Consider the following 26331-nt stretch of genomic DNA (forward strand, 5'->3'; position numbering starts at 1 on the left):
TATTTTAAAATGAATTTTTATTTATTTATATGAAAATAAAGAGGTTTGCACAATTTATGGATGAAAGAAGTTGACATAGAACTTTAAAAGAATGAGATTATATTTTAGCAGACGTATTTGATTTCAAGAAATAGCCTGACTGAATAAGACAAGGTTAGCCACAGCTCCTTAAAATGGCCAAAAAAACCCCCAATAAAATATTTGAATCAGTGTGGATGGGCAAGAATTTTAGTTTTGGAAAATGGAACTAAATGTGATGATAGGGCATAAAATATGAAAAATGAGGGGCTCTCTATCAAGTAGCTTCAGTAGAACTGGTGCCTAAGCTGATACAGAGATGAGTCTAAACATTGCTGATCTTTGACAATTTTAATAGCAAAACAACAACAAAAGTATTTCGTAATTGGAAAGTGAATGATGGGTAGTTTGTTTCTTCAAGTAAGTGGGGGCAGAAAAGCAATTTGTTAGAAAGATTGAATGGAAGAGCCGTGTAAGGACACTGGAAGCTGAAGGGACATGTTAACCTGCCAGCCTGCCCGGTTTAGTTTCTTCAGTCCGGAATTGTGTGCTGTGTTCAGGAGGTCAGGCCCAGTCACCTGGGGCTTGGAATCTTGGAATCTCTGAAACTCAGAGTCTGTATCTTTCTTCCACTGATCTTTACAGAATCAGAAGAATGTTGGCCATGGTTAGCCACATTTTCCAGTCTCTTGTTCCCCTTTAGGAAGCTTCCTCTTTTAAGAAGTGTCTCCCACATGTGTACCCATTACAGATATTAGATACATATAGTTCAGCTAGTTTTCAGAATCCTCTTTCCCAAGATTTTTAAAGTTGTAATAAGATTTTTTTTTTTTTTTTTTTTTTTTTCCCGAGGGCTTAGGTTTGACTCTCTGGAAAAAACCAAAACAATATGTGAGTGTTGCTATGAATGAGCTGCAATGCCTGGATGAAAACACTGAAATTCAGAGCTCAGGCAAATGCAGACTAGATTCTATATTGTTTATTAGAGGGCTTGATGTTTTCAGAAGCTTAAAAACACAAAACTAAGATGAGCAAGGCAGTATTGCATAGAAAACTCCAATTAAAAGGAAATATTGGTTGCTCATAGATATCTTCTTTTTTATTTACTTCATAAGGGGTCATGCAAGGTGTGTTTTCTGTGGGCATAATAGACTACTCTGTCTTTCAGAAGAAAAGTTTTTGCCAATTACCCTATCTGTAACCTTCCTTTTATTATGGAAAATTAATTAGAAGGTTCTGGAGGAAATGGGGACTAACTGGGGTCTTTATTTTTTATGGCCTATTTAGCTTTGAAAGCACAAATTAAAGTATTTTTCTAATATTTATAATGAAATCTGTCCACTCATTCTCCGGATTTGGTGATTACAAAACAAAAGCCCAGGCTGCAGGGCTTCAGCCTGTATAATGAAACAAGCAGCAGCTATGTCTCCACTGTGCCAGCTGAAAAGAAGCATGAAGAATTTAACCAAGGCAACATGAGACCTACTGAGTCACAAAAAGTATTTTTAAAACAAAAATGTTGGTGTGCAACGTTTGAAAGCTGGGTGCAATATGAAATGGTGAGAACTAGTGTTACATGATCTGGCTTCACCAGATTGAGTGAGGATATAATCAGAACAACGAAATAATCTGATGTAATTCAAATTAATCTTGCAAGGAATATAACTTCTAAATATTCTGAAGTTATTTTAAGTAACTGAAATTGCATTTATTTTCATCCTTTTAGTTCAGATGTAGTTATCTCTCTTCAAAGAAGTTTACAAAAGCATTAGCAGCACAGTTTCAGTCTTACTGCCCTGTGCAGGTGGGGAGCCAGTCTGTCTGTTTTCATCTGACATGGCACCTCCCTCACAGCCTGAGTCCTTGCTGTGAGGTGGCATAGCACAGATTGATAACCACAGACCAGATGGAGCATAGGATGCCTGGACAGTTATTTTATGAGACAATCAGAAATTATGACTTTATAATCTTCCCTCTTGCTGTTTTGGAGAGAAGCCATGTTCAGTGCTTTTACTGTAAGCATCAGCCCAGGAATTGGTGCCATCAGCTGTAAGGAGTGGTGCTGGTGGGAGAGGGGGAACTCCTGAGATTGCTAAAGACAAGCCCGAACTGAGGAGCTGAGCTTCCTGACTGGAAACAAATGTTCATTGCTCACCCTGTGCATGGACGTACAAATCTCTCTAATGGCGAGTTGAGGCTGATGAGAATGGAACCCTACTCTATTTATTTCAGCAACACTGGCAGACAAACTGAAACCAGAGGCCTTCATGTTTCACGTGCTCTTGTTCTTTGTGGAGGTCCTGGGCAGGGTGCATTAAAGGAAATGAGGGTTTTTCTGCAGAAACATTTTGTTGTCATTGCTCATTTTTAAATGAACTTACTCAGCCTCAATTTCAGCCTTCAGGAATAAATTAGGAAGTGATTAATTTTATTCCAATTGTGTCATTCTTACACTTGTAGAACCAAGCTGCAGTGTTTCCACTGGGTGAAATTTATATTATTGTTTTCTTTATCTGTGCGAGCTTTTATTTTAAAAGTTTTTTTAGTAAATTGCATATCTGGAATTGTAATTCATGTCTTTTACATCTCCATCATCTTTTTTTTCACCCCTGATTCTATCTTTCTTCAGCCATTTCTCTCCTTCTTCTTGCAGCTCCCCATAGCTCTTCCTGCTGAAAAGATCAGTACCAAATGGTTAAAGTCAATAGTAAATGTCTGCACAATACTTGGTACAGAGGAGAGATCTTGGAAAGTATTTGTTAATGAACTTCAGTTTTGATAAATGGTTAAAATAAAAACATCCCTGAAAGTTGTATATGTATATAAACAACAGTGGTGGAAGTTTTGTAGATACCATTAAAAAAACAATAAGGGAAAGGTGCTAGTCTGTTGTCTTGCATAACAAAACAGAGCTCTTTGTGATTTTGTTTCCCCTCTGTAATACTAGAGGAGATTTTCATCTTCAGTAATAGAGTTCAATATCTTCCTACCTTGTTCACTGCTACTTTTACCACTACTTTTTTATGCTGGATAGGAGTTCACCTCAGATAACAGACTCCAATTAAAGCTTTTTGCAGGAGTTTGCAACTATCCATTGCCACTCTACCTACCTCAACCTATGGGTTATAGTGGGGGAAATAATTCTGGAAAATGGTTTACCTGAGAAGAGGTTACATTTAGCAGGTTGCCCAGAATAGTTGTGACTTAAAACAGTACAGATTCCCTTAGTAGACATGACTAGATACATGGCTGTGTTCCTGGAGGTCTGGACAGTTTACATGCCTAATCACTCTGCTTACCCTTTCAGTCTCTGGCTTTTCTGCTGTGGATGGGTTGAAAGATACCCACTCTTCAGATGGTTTGTGTGTGATGTGCAAACTGGTTCAGTCAACAGCTGGTCTGAATCTGTGAATTTTCCAGATTACATAACAGTTATCAGCTCTCAAATACTGTTGTTGTTCAACAGTCAGGTCCAGATCTGGGTGTGAATGCCTCCATATTTCTTTATGAATACTTGTGCTACTTTTCAACTGTTTTAATTTTTCACTTCTATTCCTGCCTCCTTTTCTCTTGAACATTTATAATAAATTCAAAATAAAGTGTGCTGAAAGACATTAATTTTTCAAAGTAAAGATACTTCTTTATCAAGTTTTTCTGTTCTAAAGTTTTACAGGCCTATATTTTCAGACTTGAATTTGGTGGTTGTTTTCTGAAACTATATAGGATTTGGTTTCAGATAGCCCACAGGTAATTTCTCTTCTGGAAGGGGTCTCATGTTGGCCTTTTGCATGTGCTAAAACACAAGAATTGAAAACATATTTATATTTCTCCACTGTGTTATGAGAAAGTTGCTCAATAATATGGTATCCTTCAAAGATTAATCACCCAGTATATTTTTTGTATTATTTTGATACATTGCATTGATCTAAATCCAAGATTAGTATCCCGTGTGACATTCTTCCAGGATACTGAGCCTGTTTGAATTCTTTGGTCTATCTTTTTTTGATCTTTTTTCTATGTCTTTTATTATGATTTTTGAATATGACTGTTTTTGAATGTGACTGTAAATGCTAATGCAAATGTTATTTATGCTTCAGAAAATGTAAGTTCAAACATGAATCTGAGCAAGCCTTTGGGCAGTGCCATGGCAAAATGAGAAAAATAATAACAATCAAATAAGCAAAACAACCAACCAGAGGTTAGGGATGAATTTAAAAGCAGTGAGGATTTTTTATTTAATTAAGAGCAAATTCTATATGGACTTGCCTGGATTGTAAAGTTCCTTTAATATCTAGAGACTGCTTATTCACTGATTTACTGATAACTGATTCAGTCTTATTTAAAACAGGATATTTTTGATTAACAGTAAGTAGTAGTGTTGGTTCCATTCTTTACTACAATTTTGTTGTCACTGGGGAACCAAACCTGCTTTCTATTAGCTACAGCATTTTCCTTAATGGGCCTGTACTCTCAAGATCCTTGCAACTACTGAAAACTTAGTTTTCTGGCTATCTATGTATAAGGAAAGGTATTAAAGTCTTGGTTTTTACTTGTTGCCTATTTTATGTACAATAAAATGTGTCCTGAGTTTGAGAGGTGTCTTAGGGCAGGAGTTCAAAGCCAGACAAAGCAGAATTTTACAGTGCTCTCTACTGAAACATAATGGGGGGGGGGAGGGGGGTTTCCTAGTATAATTAATTCATTAACCTAGTATAGACAGTGAAGGTCTTGAGTTTATTTTTAACTAAGCTATTACCAAACTATGTGTATGCTTTCACCTTACTTCTGTGAAAGGAAGGAAGGTGTTGGAAGGGATATGATCTTACCTTGAGCACCTAGGTGATGCTGAGCTAGGAATGCAGATGGAATTTGGTAAAGAGACAGTGCTAGTAAATAAAAGGGACCAGGATTTCTTTGGCGCTAAAGCCAAGAAACATAAAAATTTACATCTTAATGGCTAAATGTTTTTCCTCTCCAGAGCAAGGTTGCATGATACATCTGAACTACCCACTGGTATGGTCCTTGGCCTTTGCTGTTCTCAATCCATTCCCAGACACTGCAGGAGAGCACTAGCTGACACAGACAAAAGCTATTCAGGGAGCTGTTGTAACAGCTTAATGGGACATAAATTGCATGCCAGCACCCAGCCCCATGCTCTGCCTCTAGCTCATCGATGTAGACAAAGCCACAGTGTCTCCATGGTGCCAGCTTGGCTTGACCCCACACTTTACTCACTTGATGTGATAATTTAGCTCCTGCACTTCCTTTTGAAGTAGTTCCCTTCAAGAGAAAACCCAGGCACAAGAGGTGCAGTGTATTCAGGATCTGCTCTGGGCAGTGTAGATGTGAACCATGCCAGCCTTGGCTGTGCTTGAGCTCTGCCCCAGCAGTACTTGTGTCTTTGTGTGCCCTAACCTGACCTGCTTCTATGCATGTGCCTGTGGCATCATGCTCTGATTCTGGGGTTGTGCAACACAGCTTTCTCATAATTTTAAGCATTTTGAACTGAAAAAAAACAAACCAAACCCAACAGAACAGCAGTCCCTGCATCTTGAGGCCCAGAAGAGTTACAAGCCAGGTGTTGTGCAATGTGGATGTGAAATGAGCTGATCTGAAAGGTGCTTGTTCACAGCAGTGAACAGCTTTAACTGGAATAGGACACTAGACTGTCTCCATTTCTGGTCCACAGGCACAGTAGAAAGATGCTGCTAGTCATATCATGGTTCTGTATGAGGCAGACTGTTCTGGTTAGTAGCCAGCAGCTGTTCTGAATGCTGCCATTTCTTACCCAAAGTTGCAACATGCTAATATTTAGGCTTGAAAGCCCTAACTGATCTTGCATTTAAACAGGACTGCATTACACTCTGATATACTCTAATTAGAAAGCATTTAATTTCAAAAAAATGCAACCCCAGATTTTCTATTTTCTGATTAAAATATATGGAAGTTGGACTATAATTGCTCATGCAGAAGTATCCCTGTACACTGTTAAAAATGCCCTGACACACAACATTGTGTGGAATCTTCCTGCCACGGGGACATCCATAGTTTCCATATGCTCAAGAACAATTGGATACATTCATGGAAGAAAGATCTGGGAGAGACTGGCAGAAATCCAAAAGCTGTATTCTGAGGAAGTCCCTGACCTACAAATTTCTAGAGCCCAGGAAAGGCTTTTCTGTGCTGTCCCTATTCTTTATATTCCTCCTGAGACTGCTGTTCCTGTCAGGATACTGAGATACAGGGATCTTTGAGCACATACGGCTAATTTGATGCTCTTATTTGCAGTTCCAAATAATATTTGCTTTTGCAAGTGTTTGTTGACTATTCACTCTTCTTCATGCTCAAATATATTCAGTCTCATTTTTGTAAACTGAACAACAGCTGTTTAAAAAAGAAACTGCTGTAAATGACAGTTTCTGAATCTACATCTTGTTGACATTGTCTTTTACAGAGCTGGAAACTTTGTCATACCAAGCAGTATTATGTAAGAAAATGATGGTGCACAAATGTTGCTGCTAAGCATACAAATATTGTACCCTTGTCCCTTAGGGCTGATCTTCTGAAAGACACAAATAAAAGATGGCTGTGGAATGAGAATGTAACCTATGCAGTGCATATTAAATAATTGGCACATATGGGTCGTATTCAAGTGGTGGTATTGGTATTTTCTTTTTTTTTTTTTTTTTTTTTTGCATGATTTTGCATAAAACTATAAGGCAGTAAAGAGGTTTTATAATGTTAATTTATATGTTTGATACTTTGGCTCTTTAAAACAGAGGGTTTGTGTCCAGAGCGGAGTAAGTGTGGAAGAAGGTAGGAGGGAGAATGGACCAGCACTAGAAACAAGAGGAATTTCCATGAGGAACAGAAAGGACATCCCATGGCTTTTGCCATCCCTGTCTAGCTTTCTACATTATACCAATTGTAGCACCAGGAATTCTGGCTTCTAATTGCAATTGTTGATTTTTGATTTTTTTTTCCCCGACAGTTGTGACTACAAGAAAACTGGGAATTGTGGCAAAAACTTTGCTCTTAGACTTGTGCTGCATCATAAATATGATGAAAAACTCTTTGTGCCTTATATGTTGTAACTTCAGAAGGAAATAGCATTTGAGTTACACTTGCAGATTTAAGTATAAACTGCTTCATCAACCCGTTACCTTTCTGTTACTGAAATTTTATGAACTTAAGTTACTGATTTTCTGCTGAAGTTATTTTCTGCTTAAAATTGCAAAGCTTGCTGGAATAACATCTTATACTTTGATAATACTATGGTGATGTGAATTACTGTTATGTATTTTTGAACCTTTGCTGAACACCTCTTCCTTTCTTTGCATAGTGGTTATTTGCTTAATACAGAATTGTTTTTGCTAAACTCATCTTTTCATAATGCTTATTGATTTTGAAGTGATGCTTCTGGTCTTTTCCCTCCAGTTTTTTGACCTAATCGTATCTCTTGAGTATTGCTATGGTAATAACTTCTATTTTCTTTATCTGCTGTGTGCATTAATTTTAGTCTGTACTGATTTTAGCTGTAACAAAAAGAACTAGAACAAAAGCATTGACCTATTTGTATTGTATTAGATAATACACATTTTCAGTAGAAAGCAAGGTGCATCTTCAAAATGGGTCATGTCCTGTAGTCCTGAGTAAAGTTTAGTGTATTTTTAAAAATTAGAAAAAAAGGCCTCAACAACATGATATGAAAGTGAGAAATACACCTCTAATTGGGCTGTCAATTTAAAAATTGCATAAAAGTATTTTTAGTCATGACAGTTAAATGAGGGTCTGTTCTTTCTGCTTTCTCCCTCCGACAGCATTTCCAAGTAAAATTACTATAGCTGTTATTTAGTTGATGTGACATAAAAACCAGCTCCCAAATCTGTGCATGTAGTAAATGCTCAAACTTTTCTACAATATGTCCAGTTATGTAATGTGTGATTTTATAGACCTAGTTTAAATGCTACTGCAAGATAGCATTCCATATAGTGTTTAATGTTGATGCTGCTGTTCTAATGAATTCTCCATAATCTTCCAAAAGTGTAGCTGCTTTGAAGCAAGTGTTTTATAGATAAAATAGTGTATTCTAAATATACTAAGTTAAAGGTGTTATATAAATAGTGTTAGTAAGGTCAGTGTCCTGTCTGTCCTTGCTATATTAATTCATGTTTTATCTTTATTTAATATTAATTTCTGCATTTTTTGCCCTGTAAAATGTCTTAATGCAAAGTGTGCTACTGACATTAATAATTGCAGAGGCTGCTCCCAAGGCTATGAGTCCTTAGACTTACTGTGAAAACTAGAGGCAGTGATTTGCTTAAATTATGGTGCTTGCTTTAAGAAGGGAAAAGAACTTTTGTTCTTCTGTTTAGCTGTTAACATTTTATAGCTGTGCAACCATGTCATGTTTTGCTCTGGCTTCTTTTCCATTATTGAATTTCCCAGGGGAAGCTCTAAATCCCTGTTCAAATGTGTTATGAGTTAGTTATAAAATCTAAATTTATCTTCATCTTTGCAATGAATACTAGAATACCTAAGCACTCTTACTAAAAAAGAGGTTTCCATTGTTCTTCCTAAATTGTCTTTGAAAACTACTAGATACATTCAGCTGTTGCTTCTGCAATTAAACAAGCTTTAAACTAGATTTTATTTTTTAATTTTGTCATCATGATGGACATATATTTATTTGTATAAGTTATATTATTATCTATTTTCTTCAATATAGATAGTTCTCTAATCACTAGTATCTGGAAATGTATTTGGAAGCTGGGAAGACTTGATTTGAGAGAATCTGTTCATATGGTAAAGCTCAGCTGCTCCTTTAGATAGCTTAATATCTCCATAGAAAATATATAAAGATACATATGAGACCTTTTATTGCATGTTTGTGTTGTCTATTTTTAGTATTATTTTTAAGACTTGTTCCTCTGTAAGTTTCTATAGAAATAAAGTGCAACTTGACTAGAATTTATTTTCTGTCTTCCATCATAAGTTGTGATTCATTGCCTAAAAGAATCAAAGAATCACAGAATTAAGTAGGTTTGAAAGTACATTTGAGATCATCACGTCCAACCTATGACCTAACTTCACTTTGTCAACTAGACTACAGCACTAAGTGCCACATCTCTTAAACAAAAAAGATATTGGAAAAAGTGATTTCATTTATGTACCAGATATTCTTCTTTAGCGTGGTTGAATTCTGTGCATAGTTTGTGTTTCAGGGTTTAGTGCAGTTTTTGTTTGTTGTTTCTATAGGGAGTAAAATTGCAAATTTGACAATTCATGATGTATAAGAATTTTCAAAATTATACTGTCAAAATAAGAAGTTATGCAACTTTTGTAGTTTTATTCTATCTTTTGTTCTCTTTGGGCTGGACACGGGCTCAGAAAAACACTTGAATTTTAGAAATGTGGGGTTAGTGCCAAGTGTGCCAAATTGGATGCTCATTTGTACAAGAACAAAGCAAGAAGGGCCCCAGTCTTGCACAATCCATGCAAAAGTTCCTATAAAATCAGCCTGCTTCCAGAGGGAGTCCTTTCTGAAATCTGTGAAGGTCCTTGGGAAATTAGGAAAGAGATCAGTCCATGGTGTATGTTTGTGATCATGCTGCTTTGTTGTGATCAAGAAAGGATAAAAGCCTGGAAAAAACATCTGGTGCAAAAAGTAGGACAAAGCACTCATCAGCTTTGCATAATTACAGTTACTATGTTATAATACAGTTTGAAAATACATTTCTATTTAGAATATTTAATTCTGATACCAAAAATTAAAATCAAATTTTAAAAAATCATTTTTTGACAAACCAAATGATTAGGACTCTTTCCCATACACAAGAGTGTTTAGAACAATCTCAGTTCTAGTTGTGTGTTCGATTACTGTTCAAATGTTTACAACATTGACATACAGAAGTTTTTCTCAAAGTCTTATTTGACGGGAAATACTCCTCTTTGAATATTACTTCATTACATGTAACTTTTAAACTGTTTGATTTGGAGACCTTTATGAAGAGTCTGCAGAGCTTGACAGAAGTCTACCAAGCAACACAGAGATCAGTGACAGACTTTGGGTGAAGAAATGACCAAATCAATCAACTTACCCTAGGGACCCTTGGCTTTTGAAGAAGTTGTTTTAGCACTGTTGCTTCAATGTGTTTCACACCAGTGAAGGGTTTAATACTGTTTTTACTTATCAGTTGTGAAGTGGTTAAATAGTGTGCCCTGATTGAAAACCTAATTTGCACCTTGTTTTCGATTGGGCAGTATTTCCCCTTTCTGTTTTGTAGATGGGCTCTTGAAAGCTGTTTCCTTAGATAAGGGTCCCACCTCAACAAAAGAAAATCCTACAAAGAAGAAAATTGATTGGCCTGTCCCTGGTGCTCCCTTTGGCAGGTGTGAGTGAGAAGCTGCTGGATATGGAGAGGAGTAGAGAAAATACAAGATCTTATGAGAAATAAGATAATATGAGAAAAATATAAATAGCTTACAAAAATGTAGCAATTTCAGAATGTTTTCATATGTAGCAATATAAAACTTTGAACACCAACATGCCAGGGAACAGAAAAGTATGCCAAAAGAATACGTTACACACATATTCTGTGTAACATTCGTTACCTTCAAAATCCACTGTGTCAAGATCATGGGCTGCAGGTGCAGCTTTGGATCCTCATGCATAGCTTTCAGTGATGTAAAAAAACCCCCTGGAAGTAATTGTAAATGCACTTTGCCATTAAAAGGCAGATCAATTGCATTAATTTTCTATATTATAACAAAGTGTGGTAGTTGGCTGCTAATTGTAAATAAAGACATAGCATTTTTTAACTTTTCAGTCTTCAGGTTTGAGGTTTTTTTTAGGGATTAAGCTGGAAGAGGTTTGGAAGCAAGCCAAGTGTCAGTGGTGTTACTCTTACAGATTTTATCACAGCATCCAGTCCAAAGAATGGATCTCAGTCTTCTTGCACTTCTAAAACAAATCCAAGTGGTTTGTCAGGTTTTGTCAGTCTACCTTGTCCATTGTTGTATTTTTCCTTCATCATATAAGCAATTTCTCACATGAAACTCTTGACTCACAGATGGTCATATTGTCAGAAGGAAGCAATATCAGAAACTGGCTAGCTTTAGGTTTGGATTTTTTGTGATTTTTTTCACATTAGCAGCATATGGTTTAAGTCTTGTAAGTTGTATTTGTGAGAAGACACTATTCCCTTATCCTGCGGAACTGAGAATAATCAAAAGGGTGAGGCCTGTAAAAGGTACAATTTAGTATGAGAGAATAAAAATCTTAAGATTCTTGTAATGGAATGAGGTAATCCATAGTATATAAGTATAGCTATAGAATAAAAATACAGAATCAAAGCCAGAGCAAAATTCAGTACTGGTGTTTCTTAATTCTGAGAAATTGTAATATTCTAAAACAGTAATATATATATATATATATATATATATATATATATATATATATATATATATATATATATATATGTAGGGGGTACTAGATGACCTTTAAAGATAATTTTCAACCCAACCTTTTATAATACTTATTGAGTTAATGGATTTTTTTGAAATATAATTTTAATTAGCATCTACATTTGTAATTTGATACTGTAAAATTGGTCTCTCTTATTTTGGTACAGAATAAGTAATTAATGATTCATCTGTTCTTACAGCTAGCCAATTTATATTTTATGTTGCCAGCTGGTTTATGATATGTCAGAGAGACAGAGAAAGGTATCATGGGTGTACTATATAAAAAATACAGGTTTTTTCTACTGTTACATAGACACAAACTAATCAGAAAGTGAAATTATGACCTTACATTACTGAGGATATTATGAAAAGTGCATGTTCTGAGAATTATGAGAAACAGATAGCTTGTAAGCAGAAAAGACAAAAGTATTTCCACAACTGAGTAGAGAATTCTGTAACTGGAATTGGAGTATTAAGTTACTCACCAGTGATATTTTTACTGGCCCCCTTAACTGGATCATCAATGTCATATGTTGGAGGTACTTATATTACTGGGTGTTCTCTTTAATTTTATCATTTTTACTGTGTCAGCTTTTATTATCATTAACAACTACCCTCACAGGCTCAATTGTGTCCCAGCAGGATTTCAGATTATTCCTCAAATTACAGCAATTTGTCAAAATGTCAATGTTCTTTAACCTCTAACCCTAGGTTACCTACAGAGGCTGCAGAGCCTGGAATTCGTGTGCCACAGATTCAATTTATATTGTGTGTAAACAATTACAGGGCCTCACAAACAAACAAAAGGTAGCCAAAGTCAAAACTAAAGGTCAGGGTCTAGCTTGTCATGGATCCATTCTAATTGCATTTTTTTTTCCAAATGGAATATAGGCAATGCAGTAGCACTGGCTCTCAGCCATAAAATGTAGAGGTGAGTTAGGCTCTTGTTATAGCAGAACCTTTACTGGTGGTGGCAGGAACAGAATTTTGAATAATTGCTGTGGCAACAAGTATGTCTCATTATATGTAAAAGTTTTCAGGAGTTTTGATGGTACGGTAAGAGAGAAACAAGCAAAACAATCTTGAAGCTGAAAGAATGTTCTAGTTCAGGAACACCCAAAGCTGGGGAAGGGGAGGGAAGAGAGTGACTGTTCATCCTCTGGCTGCTCATGTGAGCCCTCAGTGCCGGGGAATGTGGCACTGGGTGGTCTCAAAGTGCTGAGCCAGCCCTGCTGCCTGTGCTGGCCAGAGCTGTCTTACAGCACCCAGCAGTGCTGATGTTTGCCCACAGCGATAAGCTGTGGGACAACTCAGCTGCACAGTGGAGGTTGGGGCAAATTTACCATAGTCACAAAATGTGTGGGAGATGTTGGAGTGTCAGAGAGAAAATTGGAGGGTTAAATGCAATGTAGAATTGCAATTTTTTGGGTTCTCCTTTTATTCCTTTGTTATTATTTCAACTGTTGTTGAAATATGTTGACCTGCTTGTTTTTCCTTGATTTTTTCCTGTAACAGTGTGATATTATAGAATATATTGTTTACTGTGCTTCCTTTGAAATGATACTATATAAAATCTGTGGTCTATTCATGTGTTTTCTGGTGAATTTGAAAAGCTCCCATTATTAGCACAAATAAAAGATAAATCTTCCTGGTTTACTATAGATTAATTGAACAATTAAGAAGCCACTCTTAATTACTGTCCTAAGGAGTTAGAGAAATTACACTTCTCAGAGTGCTACTGAGGAAATTTTTAGATTAAATTTCTTTAAATAGAACTATGCAACTTGCATACTGCCAGATGTTTCTGCCATATCATATTTGAAAGATTTTTTTGATCATATTACCTGAAATATTTTTTGATCATATTACCTGAAATATCTGCATGTTAAAATTTGTAAAATTTGTAACTGGTATGAGGATGAGATTTATGGTTTGATACGAAACAGTGCTTAGCTGTATGCTTTAATACACTTGGATACATGTAGTCAAACTCATAGGGTGCCACTTCATGGAAATGGCTAAATTTACCATGTTGTTCCCATTTCTGCACTGAGTTTCTGAAACGAAGAAATTACCTTGAAAACTCAAGCCAGGCTTAGAGTATCTCTTGCATGCATCCATTTAGCCTAACAGAAAATGCTACTGTATTTCCTTTTTGTTATGTTTCTGACACTGTGTTAATGTGGGTTAGCTTTGATGGAAGGGGTGTGCAGCAGTATTGTCTGGTAAGCAAGAATCATTTTCCAGGGAGATAGGATCATTTAAAATCTTATGCAAGTCGACAATGTTTATGGGCAAAGCAAAGCCATGACAACTAAAAATCAGTGACACTTAGCTATGGGATAATCAGAACAAATCAGGATCACGAGCAGTGTCAGCAATCAGTGAGGCAGGTTATGAGGTGAGAATGGCAGTGGGGGTGTTGGTGGAGAAATTCTGTAACTAAAGAGATTACATAAATGACAGTGAGTTTGAGGAACAGCCTATAGTCATTAGCATATGGAATTTCATCTTCTCTGGAGGTCCTCAAAAGCTGTTTGGATGCAATCCCAAGTAGTGTGCTTTTGGGGACCCTGCTTGAGTTGGAAGGTTAGACCAGGTGACCTCCAGTGCTCCCTGCCAACCTTAACCATTCTGTGACTGTAATTTTGTGATTATTGTAGACACCATTATTTCAAGGTGTTTATGCCCTCCCACCCCATAAGATACACCAACCCCCTCTCTGACAGCGTGCATTCATGGCATGAGGGATTAAAGGATACACCTCCTGGTGTATCAAGTATTTTCTCTGAAAAAACTTGATGTCTCTACAAAAGGTCAGCTTTTGCTGATGGGGTCTGCAGTGTTTATCCTCTTCTGCTATGCCCACCATGTTGACTTTTGAATTTGCTTTTATTCCTGCCAAACTGCCATAACTACAGCTCACTTCCCTGCTTTCCCAGACTACTCATTTGTTTTACTGCTTCTGTTCTGTCCTCACATACCTGGTCACTGTGCCCTCAGGTATTGTGTCTCATAGATGCCTTCTTCATGCCTCCCCAGGTAGTTGCTCCGTGAAACTTAGAAACATCATTCTCTTTTCTTTGATTTATAATTGTCTTAACCATACCATTATTACATTACATTTCCCATGGTTTGGTCTTTGCCTTGTGCTGGCTCAGCAGTTCATTAGTGGAAATTAGTTCATTCTCTTACAGACTACAGATGTGCTAAGGCCTAGCATTTATGCTTGCTCAGCAACTGTGTTAATCCCTGTCTAGCTGTAAGTAAGGTTAAATATAATTTTGCAGAGTTCAGCAAAAGTTGCACTATTAAGTGGCGACACCCCTTCTTTTTTTTTTTAAGTGGTTCTTGAGGCACTGGGTCTTGGTTTTGCTTAGCAGATCTTTCTTCTCCAACAACAGGTTATTGGCCTCTGTTTAGTGAGGGCTCCAGTTTTCCCCTTTGCCAAGTTGAATTTTCTCTTACACACTGTTGCATGCAGTTGTGGTTCCAGATCCTGTTCAGGTGACTGTTTTTCTGTTACATAAAGTAATTGTCAGTGTAAAATCTTGAATCTGACCTCAGGTTTGGCTCAAAAATTTCAGATCCTAGCCACGATGAGCATCTCCATCACAAAGACACAGATGTGTTCATTTTGCTTGGGATAGTTTCTGGTTTTACAAGTAAACAAGTAATACATTTTTTATTAATGCTTGGGGCAATTTAAGCAGGAAATACGGTAAATGGCCATACACAGTTTTTTTTTTTTTTTTTTTTTTTCTCTCTCTTGAACTAAAGGGAATGATACTGTAGTTCCCATATAACTTAGCAGCACACAATTATATAATAAGGTAGGACTGTCTTCCATTTTTTTTCAGGGAATTATACTCAGTGTTACCACCTATTTGGGCTATATTCCTGCTCAGGGTCTAGATCGTATATCAGCAAGCATGTCTCCTATGTGACCTTAATTGAGATCTCTGAGCTCTGCAATGAATGGTTGAACATTTGTGTTTGGTGTTCCTGGGAGCTGGTTCTAGGGAGCTCCCTCGAGTGGGAGGTTTCCACACTGGGTAGTCAAAGCACTTTACCCCACATTTCCAAATTCTCCTTGGGGCCAGGCACCACGGTTGTTTTCATTGCAGGACTTAATTTGTATGTGCTTAGTCCTTCATTAGGTTGCAAAATCAATTAATAGCTTTCCACTTGTACTCTCCCTTGAGCCAAAATAAAAATTATTTCATTTGATGTTTGTGCTTCCATTCCTTTCAGCTGATTCCTACAGGAGTCTTCTCAGTCATTGTTTACTTTGGAATTCTCAAATTCCAATGTCAGATCACCTCTGCAATTTGTTCTGTTTTTCTGAATTTTGATTGCTCTTGTTGGTATGAAGGTGGCCAGAAGTGGAACAGAACCTTTAGGTGCACTTGCTGTTTACTTCAATGTAGTATGGGATTTCATACTCCTCAAAATTCTGGGTTTAATGTGTCTTGTGAACTTTTAATGTCATTCAGAACCATCTTTCTTTCTACATTTCTGCATACAAATTACTTTTTTTTCTCACACCATTGAGTGCTTATGTATTTGTTTCCTGCGGGTTGGTGTTTTTTTTTTTCCCATTTTAAACAGCTTGAATTTATTTTTAGCTTTTTTTTTGCCAACTAAGTATTATTTCAGAAATCTCAGCTGTACAGCAGGTGCAGCATTTGTTACTGTACATCTGATGCTAAAGTAGTTTACATATTTGGATTATCTGGGTAAAGGCTAATAGCAAAATCATTGTTTATATTGACACAGCTAGTTTTTTTCCTCTCTCTTGAGGCTGTTTTAGCAATATTGCAGTAAATATTATGTACAAGGGAAAAAAAATCTAGCATTGTATCCTTTTCTAGAACAGCTTTTTGTTTTGCTTTTTTGCTTGTCTCTGTGGCCCAGGATCTGCAGGTGCTTCAGATGGCTGGATTTTCATGTCACCTTAGTTATTGGAGTACATAGAAATATGCAGCTACTCTTTGTGGTGTAAGACAATGCTGGAGAAAAAGCTGCTTGCATTATACCTATCTGAATTAATTAGTTACACTGGTGAAAGGAAGGAGTCAAGTTGAATGCCCTGTCAGATGCCATGTCATTATTCTGCAGTCCTGTGAATAACATAGTTTTTTTGGGCTAAGTCCCTTTCAAACTGACATCTTTGTATGACTGTGCCTAGAATTCAAAACCAGTAATAAATGATCCTGTTGATTTTGTTTCATAGACTTGCCATGGGCAGGAATTGTTCCTGAATTAATATTACCTGAAATATCTTGAGGTCTGAATTAGCAAAATGTTATGAAGAGTTTCTGTGATTTGCATTTTAATGTGAGTGTGAATATAATCTGCTAGTTTGATTTGATTTTTATTTTTTTTTTCTGCCTGAAAAAATCATAGAATCATAGAATGTTAAGGGGTTGGAATGGGCCTCACAGATCATAATCCCAACCCCTCCTGCCATGGGCAGGGACACCTCCCACTAGACTAGGCTGCTCAAGGCCTTATCCAACCTGGCCTTCAACACTGCCAGGGATGGGCCAGTGACAGTCTCCCTGGGAAACCTGTTCCAATGCTTAACCACCCTCACAGTAAAAATTTCTTTGTAATATCTGACCTAAATTTCTCCTCTTTCAATTGGCACCCTTTTCAATTGCACCAAATTGCATCTGCGATTACTCCTTGTCCTTTCACTATAGCTCCTAACAAATATTTTAGAGTTGTTACAAATTCTCAGTTAGCTTCTGATGTTTTATGATATTTCCTCACTTGATTTTGTGTGATCTCTTTCCCCTGGATCTTCTTTTTTTTTTTTCTGTTGAAGTTGTTCAAGCTCCATCACTCAAGATTTCTGTATCTTATTGGCTTAATCTTTTAAGAATGCTGTCTTAGAAAGTGTTTTCCTTTCTCTGTGGTGTGACTGTGTAGTAGCCTGACCACCCAGATGCCACACTGGGGTACTGCTGAAATGTGTGTTTTGGTCCATTGCTATTGAGGAAGGAGGAATATGACCCTTAGCATGGGTTTGAAACTGTTCTCACTTGCTTTTCTCCCTCTCTTCCCAGTTTCTTTCTTGGATAAATATGCACACAAATGTGTCTACACAGTGTAATGAAGTTCTCACAGTGCCTGTATCCGTGCTATAAATTCCTTTATCAGGCCCCTTTCTGATCTGTGTTCTCAGCGACATTTCTTTGGATTGATCATGTGCCCTCAAGTGACAACTTTATAATTATTTTGCATGTATATATGTGTAGGTTCTTATTTCATTTCTTTCCAAGCTTTTCAGTCTCAGCAGGCTTTATGTCCCACTCCAGAGCCTGACATCTACAGAAGTTATTTGGGATGTGGGTCATCTTGTCTTGGGGTATGAAGTTAGTTTTGTAATTGCAGCCTTGGCTGGCTGTGCAGTGATAGGTCTTGTCTGGAGAGCACTTCTGGCAGTGTGCTGGGTGACTTGCTGGGGAGGCAGCACACAGCTCTGTCCTGAAGCTCCACTGTTGTGGCAGCCCCACCAGCAGCCTCTGGCGCTGTGTGCTCTGATGCCTGTGATCTGTTCATCATGAACAGCCACTGAAACATTTCCTTCATGATTTCCAGCCCTTTCCAGGAGAACTTTAACTATCCTTCTTTGGATCTACTTTACAAATTCATAATTTTTTAGTAGTGTGGGTTGATTTTCTGCTTTTTGTGAGCAAGAAAGGCTGTAACATAAAAAATTTTAGTTTGAATAAAGTATATGCCACATGATTTTAAAGGCTTGCATGTAGAGACGTAAATTGAAAGAGCTTTTCTCCCCTGCACAGCAGAATATGGTAGTGAGCTTTACTGAAGTTGTAGGATAATTTGGAGAGAGGATACTGTCATAGGGCATGCCTTTAGAAAGTGACCCAGTCACCAGACAGCAGTAACAAAGTATATGCTGTCTCATACATTAGGTATGGGGTAATATGCAAGTGATGCTGTAGTTGACGTAATTAATACCTGTATAAAGTATTTCTAGAACTAATCTAAACTAGCAAAACTAGTAGTAAGTTTTCTCCAGCATGCAATACAATGATACCAAACCTAACATAATATTTCTTGTTTGGAATATATTTGTATTAGCATTTCAATTTGAGAAACTTGGGAGAAGAGTAACCTGTATTGAAAGTTAGAGGTCTTGGAACCATTTGTTTCAACACTTGTCCCCAAGCCTACTTTCTTCCTCAAGCTCTGTATTCCTTTGTCCACCAGGGATCCTGGCTCACTTGGCACAGTGACAGGCCCTGTCATTGAGAGATTTTCTATGTGAAACTCATCTTGAACCATTCTCCTCTGTTTTTTTTTTTTTTTTCTTTTACTGTAGTGTTTGCAGTGGAGTAAATAATCTGCCTTGTGTTTTAGAGGACACAGAAGCTTGTTTTAGAAACAGATGAGCTTTAGCTAGGAGCAGTGTCTCATAAGTATCAGCATTGCCCAAGGGTCCTGCATCAGTCTCCATGTGATGACTTCAATAGAGATAACAGTGTTTATGCTCTTGTAATTTTTGGTTTAAATAGGCAAGGCAGTGGAAGAGGGAAAAAGAATAATGAAGATAAATGATGTGGCTAAAGCCTCACAGATAGCATTAGTGCTTGGTCTTTATTCTTCATCCTGTGCTTTTTCCTTAGACCACTCTTTCCATTCCTTCTGTAGTCATTGAATAGGCTTAACCTCCAAACTAGTAAGTTCTGGGAAAACTTCCAGCATGTCCTTTAGGCATCTTGTGTGTTCCTTCTGCTTTTCCTTCCCCTATGATTTTGCAGCCTTGCTTTCCATCTCTTGCTAAACCTAGATCCCACTGAAATCTGTTACAGTATTCTGAAATTTGCCAAATTAAAATTTGCCTCTTGAGTGTGCAGAACTCATACCTGGAATTTGTTCATGCTCTTGTTACCTGCTTCCTTGAGCTCACTAGCTGGTAGGTTGCAGGATTTTTTTAGATGTGATTTTAAACCACAGAAGGACCAGGCAAAGGTGCAGTTGCTGTTTGTAGCACAGCTCCAGCTCTTTGGCTGCAGGTAGGTAAGTGTTTATGTTTGCAAATTCTCCCTTTTTCGTAGCAAACACCTGAAAGCAGTGCCCAGTGCAGGTTGCCAGACTGGATTAACATATCACTGTGGAGCACAGAGAGGGCTGTGGTGTGCAGCTGCTGTGGTAGGATGGGGAAACCTCCGTTGCAGCCAGAATGATGCAGTGGCCCCAGAGAGGAGCAGAGGGGCATCCTGGGGGGCACAGGACTGTCATAGTTAAGGAAATCTGTTTGGCAGGCAGCCTTCTTGCAAGCTCCTTATGTCCAAATATTGTAACTGCATTCTCTCAGGTCATAAAAATCATTAAATCAGGCCCAGAGCTCTTCATATTGTTGAATTTCAGCACTCACAGAACATCAGCACATCACAGAAAAATAAGAGCAAAACTGCTGGCTCCTCTGGGAGAAACTGAGTGTGGTGTCTATTCAGCTCATCCCATGCTCTGGCTTTCTGCAAACCTTCAAGTGGCTCTGACTCAGCCCAGGATCCTTATGCAACGTTCACCTGAACAGAGAGAGTGAAAGACATTGACAGAAATTGGCTTCTGTAATTTAAGTTACTCAATGATAACTTTTAATTGCTTGCTTTCCAGAATCACCAGCTGCTGGGAGGCATTAGTTTTACTCTGTGTCTGGAGTATGTAGGCTAAAACGAAATTACTTCTTCTGGGCAGGTGTTATTTTTAGATTTAACACAGCAAAAGCTAGTGTGTTGAAGAAATTTCCCCTTTTTGAATAATGACATATTTTTCCAATTGTGATAGCAACCATTAGTTTTTTTCAAAATTGTTGGGCTGCATCATAATTTTAAATAAATATTAAATGTGACTGAAGACTGTAGCAAAATATGAATTAAATGCTGTAAATGTAAAGATTCTAAATGATTACTTATGAGGTGTTAAAAGAAACAAAATCAATTTTTACTTGAGAGCTGTGATTGATATGATTTTTCTTCTATTGCTTTTTATGTTAGCTTTTGGCAGTATATATTTGCTTTTGTTTAGCTGTTAGAAATAATAAAAAAGGAACTGCATAGTAGTAAATATAATGTATGTTGTATTGGCTATTAAATAAATACAAAAAGGACTTCAGAAGGACTTGAGAAGGAAAACTACACAAACTCAGGGGAGTGAATTTGCTGTTTTGTGAATTTGGCTGAAAGCTCCGAGTCCTTCTCTGTCAAGCTGAGTAGAGCTGGAGGAAGACTAGGGCAATAGCTTTTTATCACATTTTAATTTCTTGTTGCTTTGTCCTTTTAAATCAAAGTATTTTGAACACAAGTATAACTCTACTGTATAATCTTATTTTTGTGGACATTATGAATAAACAAATGAACAGCAAAACTAATTTGCCAATAGCATAACTGGAGAAGTCAGTAGCAGGGCATTTTGAATCTCTGTATATATGTTAAAGGGAGACAATATCTCTCTTACAAACATCTTTTGTTGGTAAGCAAATTCAGATTCAATGAGCTGTGATTCTCAAGGGTTGGCTAAATATTTTTTTGTATTTTTTCTGTGGCTGACTAATTGTATGTGTTACCTTATTTTATTTGAAGAAACTTTGCACTATTTTGCACTGTTTGCTGATAGTAGGATATGGTTAGAAGCAAATGCTGTCAAAGCACTTAAAACCTTCCTCTGATGTCACAAACATTAAGGTAATATTGAATATAGTCTGCTTTTGGTGAAATTTGTGCAACTTCTATGGGTTTTTTTCCATCACATTCTTTAAATCTCATTCTTTACAAATAGGAAAAATTTTGTGCCAATTGAAAATAGTTTCATTTCATTTAAAGCCACTGTTAGACAAAAAAATATTTAAGTATTCCACCACTATTTTTTTCAATTGCAGTTCAAGCTTAATTATTCTAATTCAGATGGAGTGATGAATTTGGGGCTATAATGGAGTAATTCAGAGGTAAAATGGAGACTTGGAGTACCTGATGATGTTCTATTTCAGATATTAAGAGTTTTAATTATTAAAGGTTGTGCTCTTAGTGTCTGCCAAAGATAAATAGAGGCTCTTTAGGAAAAATGTTAAAGAGAAGAATATAAATGTTCTGCAGGAGCAAAACAGGGTGGCCATATTTGACAGATGTTTATAAACAGGATTACACAGTAACCTTCAAGACAAACTGCCTTCTAATGCCTTATTCCTCCCTCTCTTCTGCTGCAGAGCTTCTTGCTGGAAATGTGATGAGCAAACGTGATCAACAGTCATTCAGCCAAAGATTTATTCTCATCTTCCTCTATTCTTTACTGTTAGACTACACTGTTTCCAATCCTTCCATTCTCAGTTCCATTTGTATCATAAATTTTTGATTCCATTTCTGTCTTTCTTTTTTTTTTTTTTTTTTTTTTTTTTTTTGATTGGTTGGTTGAGTGATTTTTTGGTTTGTTTTTCCCTTCTACCTCACCCCTTCCCTCTTCTCTTGATTCTTCTGCCCAAAACTCTGACAAAGGGAAATGCAGGTTATTCCTCTCTTTAAATATTTTCTTTCCCTGTCCTATGAGATTTTTCTCCTCCTGGCACAGATTCATTTTTGTTTGTTTTGCTCCTTTTAACCTCTTCTTTTACTGACGCCCCCAGTCTGTATTGGCATCTGTGTCATGCCTGCTCTTGCCTTTTACTTTCCTCCTTGACCTGCTGGCCAGTTCTCCTTCTTTTATGTCTAAGCTTGTTTTATTCTTGTTATGCAGTTATTTTTCAACCTCTCAAATCCAGTTTATTGCTTCTCTGCACAGTCTCTAATCACCTTCTTTTGAAGAAACTCTAAACCAGGACTTCATCCTCCTTACTGACTGTTTACCTAAATGTCACTGCTGCTCTGTATGTAGCACGTCTATTTTATAGTTTACTTATAAATTCTTTAAGATAGGACACACTTTTATTTTTCTGTTTGTACTATATTCAGCTCAATTAGAGGTTTGTTTTATGAGTTGGATTGTGAACCATTATGAAAGTCCAAATAACTGATACACTTTTGATTAAAGCTTCCTTCCTCACCACCTTCTCCCTGGGTATTTGACCAGATCAAATTATGTAGGTTATAGGTGGGATTGATAATAAGTAGCATTTTAAAATGGCACAGCTAGTTATCTGTAAATGTTGGCTCACAAATCTGCATTGTGCTACAAATTTAGAGCAGAGTTTTGCTAATCTTTCTCATGTGAACTGACCTACTTAAGTCAGTGGAGTGCTAATATTTGCCACACAGTAAGGATTTGGCTCATAATCTAAGGGAAGGCATTAGCATGCACACTGGGAATATTGTCTAGGGTTTTTGTTAAAGGCTTCCTCCTCATTCCATTCCTCCTTCTGAGATTGTTTTTAACTTAAAAATAAGAAGAACAAGGTAAGTGTGATTTGACCCAAAAGTGATGCCTAAGGAAGTTGTCCATGAACCTCTCTAATGGTGAGTGGAGAAAATTATCTCTGGGTGGGAGTTGCAATTTTGACTTCACTAAAAAATGTCTACTTTGTTCCTAGGAAAAATGAAAAGACCTCTAACTGCTTAAATTACACCTAAAAAACAACCAGTGTAGGTTCTAAATAACAGACCATAGAAATTGTAATGTTTGAGCTGATTGAGGACAAATAAAGGACAGTTATTGGTGAGTTTACATGAAGATCAGTTTACAAGAAGGCCAGAATTCTCTCAACCATCTTGGTCACATAAATGTAGAGGTATTTACAAAGAAAATGGTTCCATTAGTTTTTTTTACAGACTGTCAGTGTGACTTCTTTGAGATTGTACTCATCATTTGCATAATGTATTATCTATTTATTTTCAGTAATAAGTTTTTCCATACGATTCTCTTTCTCTTTCACATTTACATGTGTAAATGTGAACATTTGTTCATTTTCTGCTGGAATGAACTGCTGCCTTTTTTCATTTCACATTTACATTTGAAGATAGAAGTTGTTCCTGTGCATTTTGACTCAAATGTGCTGGTTGATTTTTGGAATCAAATGCCCAGCAGGGTGACATTTCTTTCAGTTTCAGGAGTCATTACAGTAATAGGAGGAGGCTTCTCAGTGTTACCTTCACAAGGGAATCCATGCTCTGTAATATGTCAGGGGCAAAGGAAGGCTAAGGAGAACCTCCATTCCATACTGATGCAGGGGGAAACAATAGTGACAAAGAACAAGGAAATGAATGAAGTACTTAATGCCTTCTTTGCCACAGACTTTAACAGTAAGGCCAATTGTTCTTGGGTACCCAGTCCCTTGAGCTGAAAGACAAGGATGAGGAGCAGAATCCAAGGGGAAATAATCAGTGACCTGCTACACCACTGACACACACACAGATCTATGGGCTGGATGGGATCCAGCTGAGGGGACTGAGGGAGCTGGTGAGATGCTCACTGAGGCACCTTCCATCCTTTACCAGCAGCCCTGGGTAACAGGGAGGAGTGGGTCCCCATTGACTGGAGGTCAGCAAATGTGAAGCCCATCTATCAGGTGGGTTGGAAGGAGGGTCCAGGGAACTAGAGGCCTGTCAGCCTGACCTCAGTGCCAAGGAAGGTCATGGGGCAGATTGTACTGAGCAACATCAGGCAGCACATACAAGACAGGGGATCACACCCATCCAGCCCAGGTTCATGAAAGGCAGGTCCTGCTTGGCCCAGTTCATCTCATTCTCTGGTGAAGTGACATTCTTGGTGCGTGAGGGAAAGGCTGTGGATGTTGCTTACATGACCTTTAGTAAAGCCTTTGACAGTTTGCCACAACATTCTCCTGGATAAACTGGCAGCTCTTTGCTTGGATGGGTGTGTTCTTTGCTGGGTAAAAACTGGCTGGATGGCTGAGCCCAGGGAGTGTGGTAAATGGAGTTATAGCTAGGTGGCAGCTGGTCTCAGTAGAGTTTCTGATTTGCTAGAGGGCAGGAAGACTTTCAAAAGGGATCTGGACAGACAGTAAGGCCAGGCAGTTTGCGCAGATGCTGAAGGGAGTTGCCTGCTTGACCCAGACTGATGTAACTGTTGTGTTAAATGGTTTGAGAGTAAACTGCCTGTTTGTTGTACTCTTTGCCAAGGCAGAGTTGGATTTTGTGTACAGTGCTCATAGACTCTTTTGTCTTTGGAAAAACAAATCCAAGGTAAGAACATAATGTGTCAGGGAAAGGAAAAATAAACCAGCTCCATCACATAGATTAGAACTATTTTGTCCAAACTAAATATCAGCATTTGCAAAGCTTCCTTCCTATTTTCTGAACACGATAGAGCAGATACTGGCGACCTCTGGGTACCACAACAGTAGTGACTGATGTTCTCCATGCAGAAATAACATTTCTAGTATTGTAAAATGTGTTCTGTACAGGTGCAAGTACAGAGTAACTTCTCTTATTTTCCCACTTGCTCAAATCTGAAGGTTTTACTTTTTATATATACAAATATAAAAATATATATTTACTTTTTAGTCTGGAGATGGTTCTGTTTTATTTTGCTTTATTACCGAGAAAAAGAAGGTAATTCTGTTGCTATTCTTCTTTCCTGACCAGCCTTGCTTAATCCTGAAATATGATGTTTACCCCTGAGCAGGCTTTTGTGTAGTCCTCTACTTTTTTCAAAGTCACATGCCAGTTTATAGGAATAGCAGGGTACTTAAATTTTACTTCAAGAACTATATGTCATAATTCATTAGAAAGAAAGAAAAAAAATACAAAAAAAAAAGATAAAAATTGATTCAGTGTTACACAAAATACTGTAGTAATGCTGACAACTGAATTGGACTTTCCATCTTCAATTCCAGGGCCTAAAGAACAAGATTCTCTCTCCTTTATTGGTTTTGTGGTTGTGGACTCCCTTATCATGCTGTAGTGGTGGTTTTGATATACAGCCATTTGTTTGCTTTTCAAATATTTAAACTTCAGTGGTGCTTACCTTTTCTGAATACATACTTTCTGCAGCAAACAGTTTGTGGTTTCTTGAATAGATATCGAAAGCTAGAGGAAACTGCTTGTCTGATCAGTTGAAAGAATTTTGCTGTAATAGAAGTGAATAGAAACCATTAAGCATTTGGAATGAAGAGAAAGCTTTCTTTTATAATGCAAGTGAGTAATTTTCCTCTTTCGCTTATTTTCATATTTCTGCGTGTATGTATTTCAACACTGCTTTTCCAAGGTGATGGGATAATGAACTGAAAGAGCAGCAGGTTTAAGAAAACCAATGACCTGCAAACATTCCCTTTGTCCAGCTTTTCTTTCCTGTACAGGGATGCCAGAGAGGTCGTTTTGAAATACTTTGTAATTTTACATTTATCTACAAAACTGGGGGTAATAAAGATGAATAACCGTTATTTTATGTCTTCAGAATGGTTGCCTTGCCTCTGGACGAATCCTTTAGCACAGGCAGATATTTGGCAATTTCGGTAATATTTATAGAGGCTGACATTGAACGACTGTTGCTTTTGCTGCAGATGACAGCGAGACTAGCACAAAACCGTGCCCGCGTGTTCGTGTGCAGTACGTGTCGATGCAAACGCGTTTCGTCGCCTTGAAGTTTCTTCTCCCTCATCCCCCTCCCTCCGCTCTTCTCCTTGTCCATCTCCCCGGCAGAAGAGCTGAAATAATTACCTGCAGTGTCATTTTTCACTTTGCTCCATGCAGATGCGGTGCGGTTGGGCCGCGGGCGGGGAGGGGCCAGCGCTGATGCGGCACGGGCGTGTGACAGCGGCGCGGCCCGGCCCGCTCCCCTCGGCTCCGCTCCCCTCAGCGCGGCTCGGCTCCGCTCCCCTCGGCTCCGCTCCCCTCAGCGCGGCGCGGCTCCGCTCCGCTCCCC

The 26331-nt window shown here is 37.8% G+C and overlaps 1 protein-coding gene and 1 long non-coding RNA gene across 7 annotated transcripts in view; one reads left to right on the forward strand and one right to left on the reverse strand.

Annotated features, from left to right (window-relative positions):
* LOC110481900 (uncharacterized) lies at positions 1 to 26267 on the reverse strand. Its single transcript, XR_013339871.2, has 3 exons — positions 26127 to 26267; positions 25435 to 25536; positions 1 to 20051 (listed from the first exon to the last, which is right to left on the reverse strand). It is a non-coding gene; the product is annotated as an uncharacterized LOC110481900 (long non-coding RNA).
* Positions 1 to 26331, forward strand: part of PPP2R2C (protein phosphatase 2 regulatory subunit Bgamma) — a 191666-nt gene that overhangs the window by 30722 nt on the left and 134613 nt on the right. Inside the window, exon 1 of one of the 6 annotated variants that reach the window (XM_085577656.1) lies at positions 26180 to 26289. The exons of the other annotated variants lie outside the window; for them this stretch is intronic. The gene's annotated coding sequence lies outside the window, so the exon portion shown is untranslated. Of the gene's footprint in view, positions 1 to 26179; positions 26290 to 26331 lie in introns of those variants that run through there. 6 annotated transcript variants of the gene reach the window in all.

Source organism: Lonchura striata, chromosome 4 (assembly GCF_050655825.1).
Source record: "Lonchura striata isolate lonStrDom1 chromosome 4, ASM5065582v1, whole genome shotgun sequence".
NCBI lineage: Eukaryota > Metazoa > Chordata > Aves > Passeriformes > Estrildidae > Lonchura > Lonchura striata.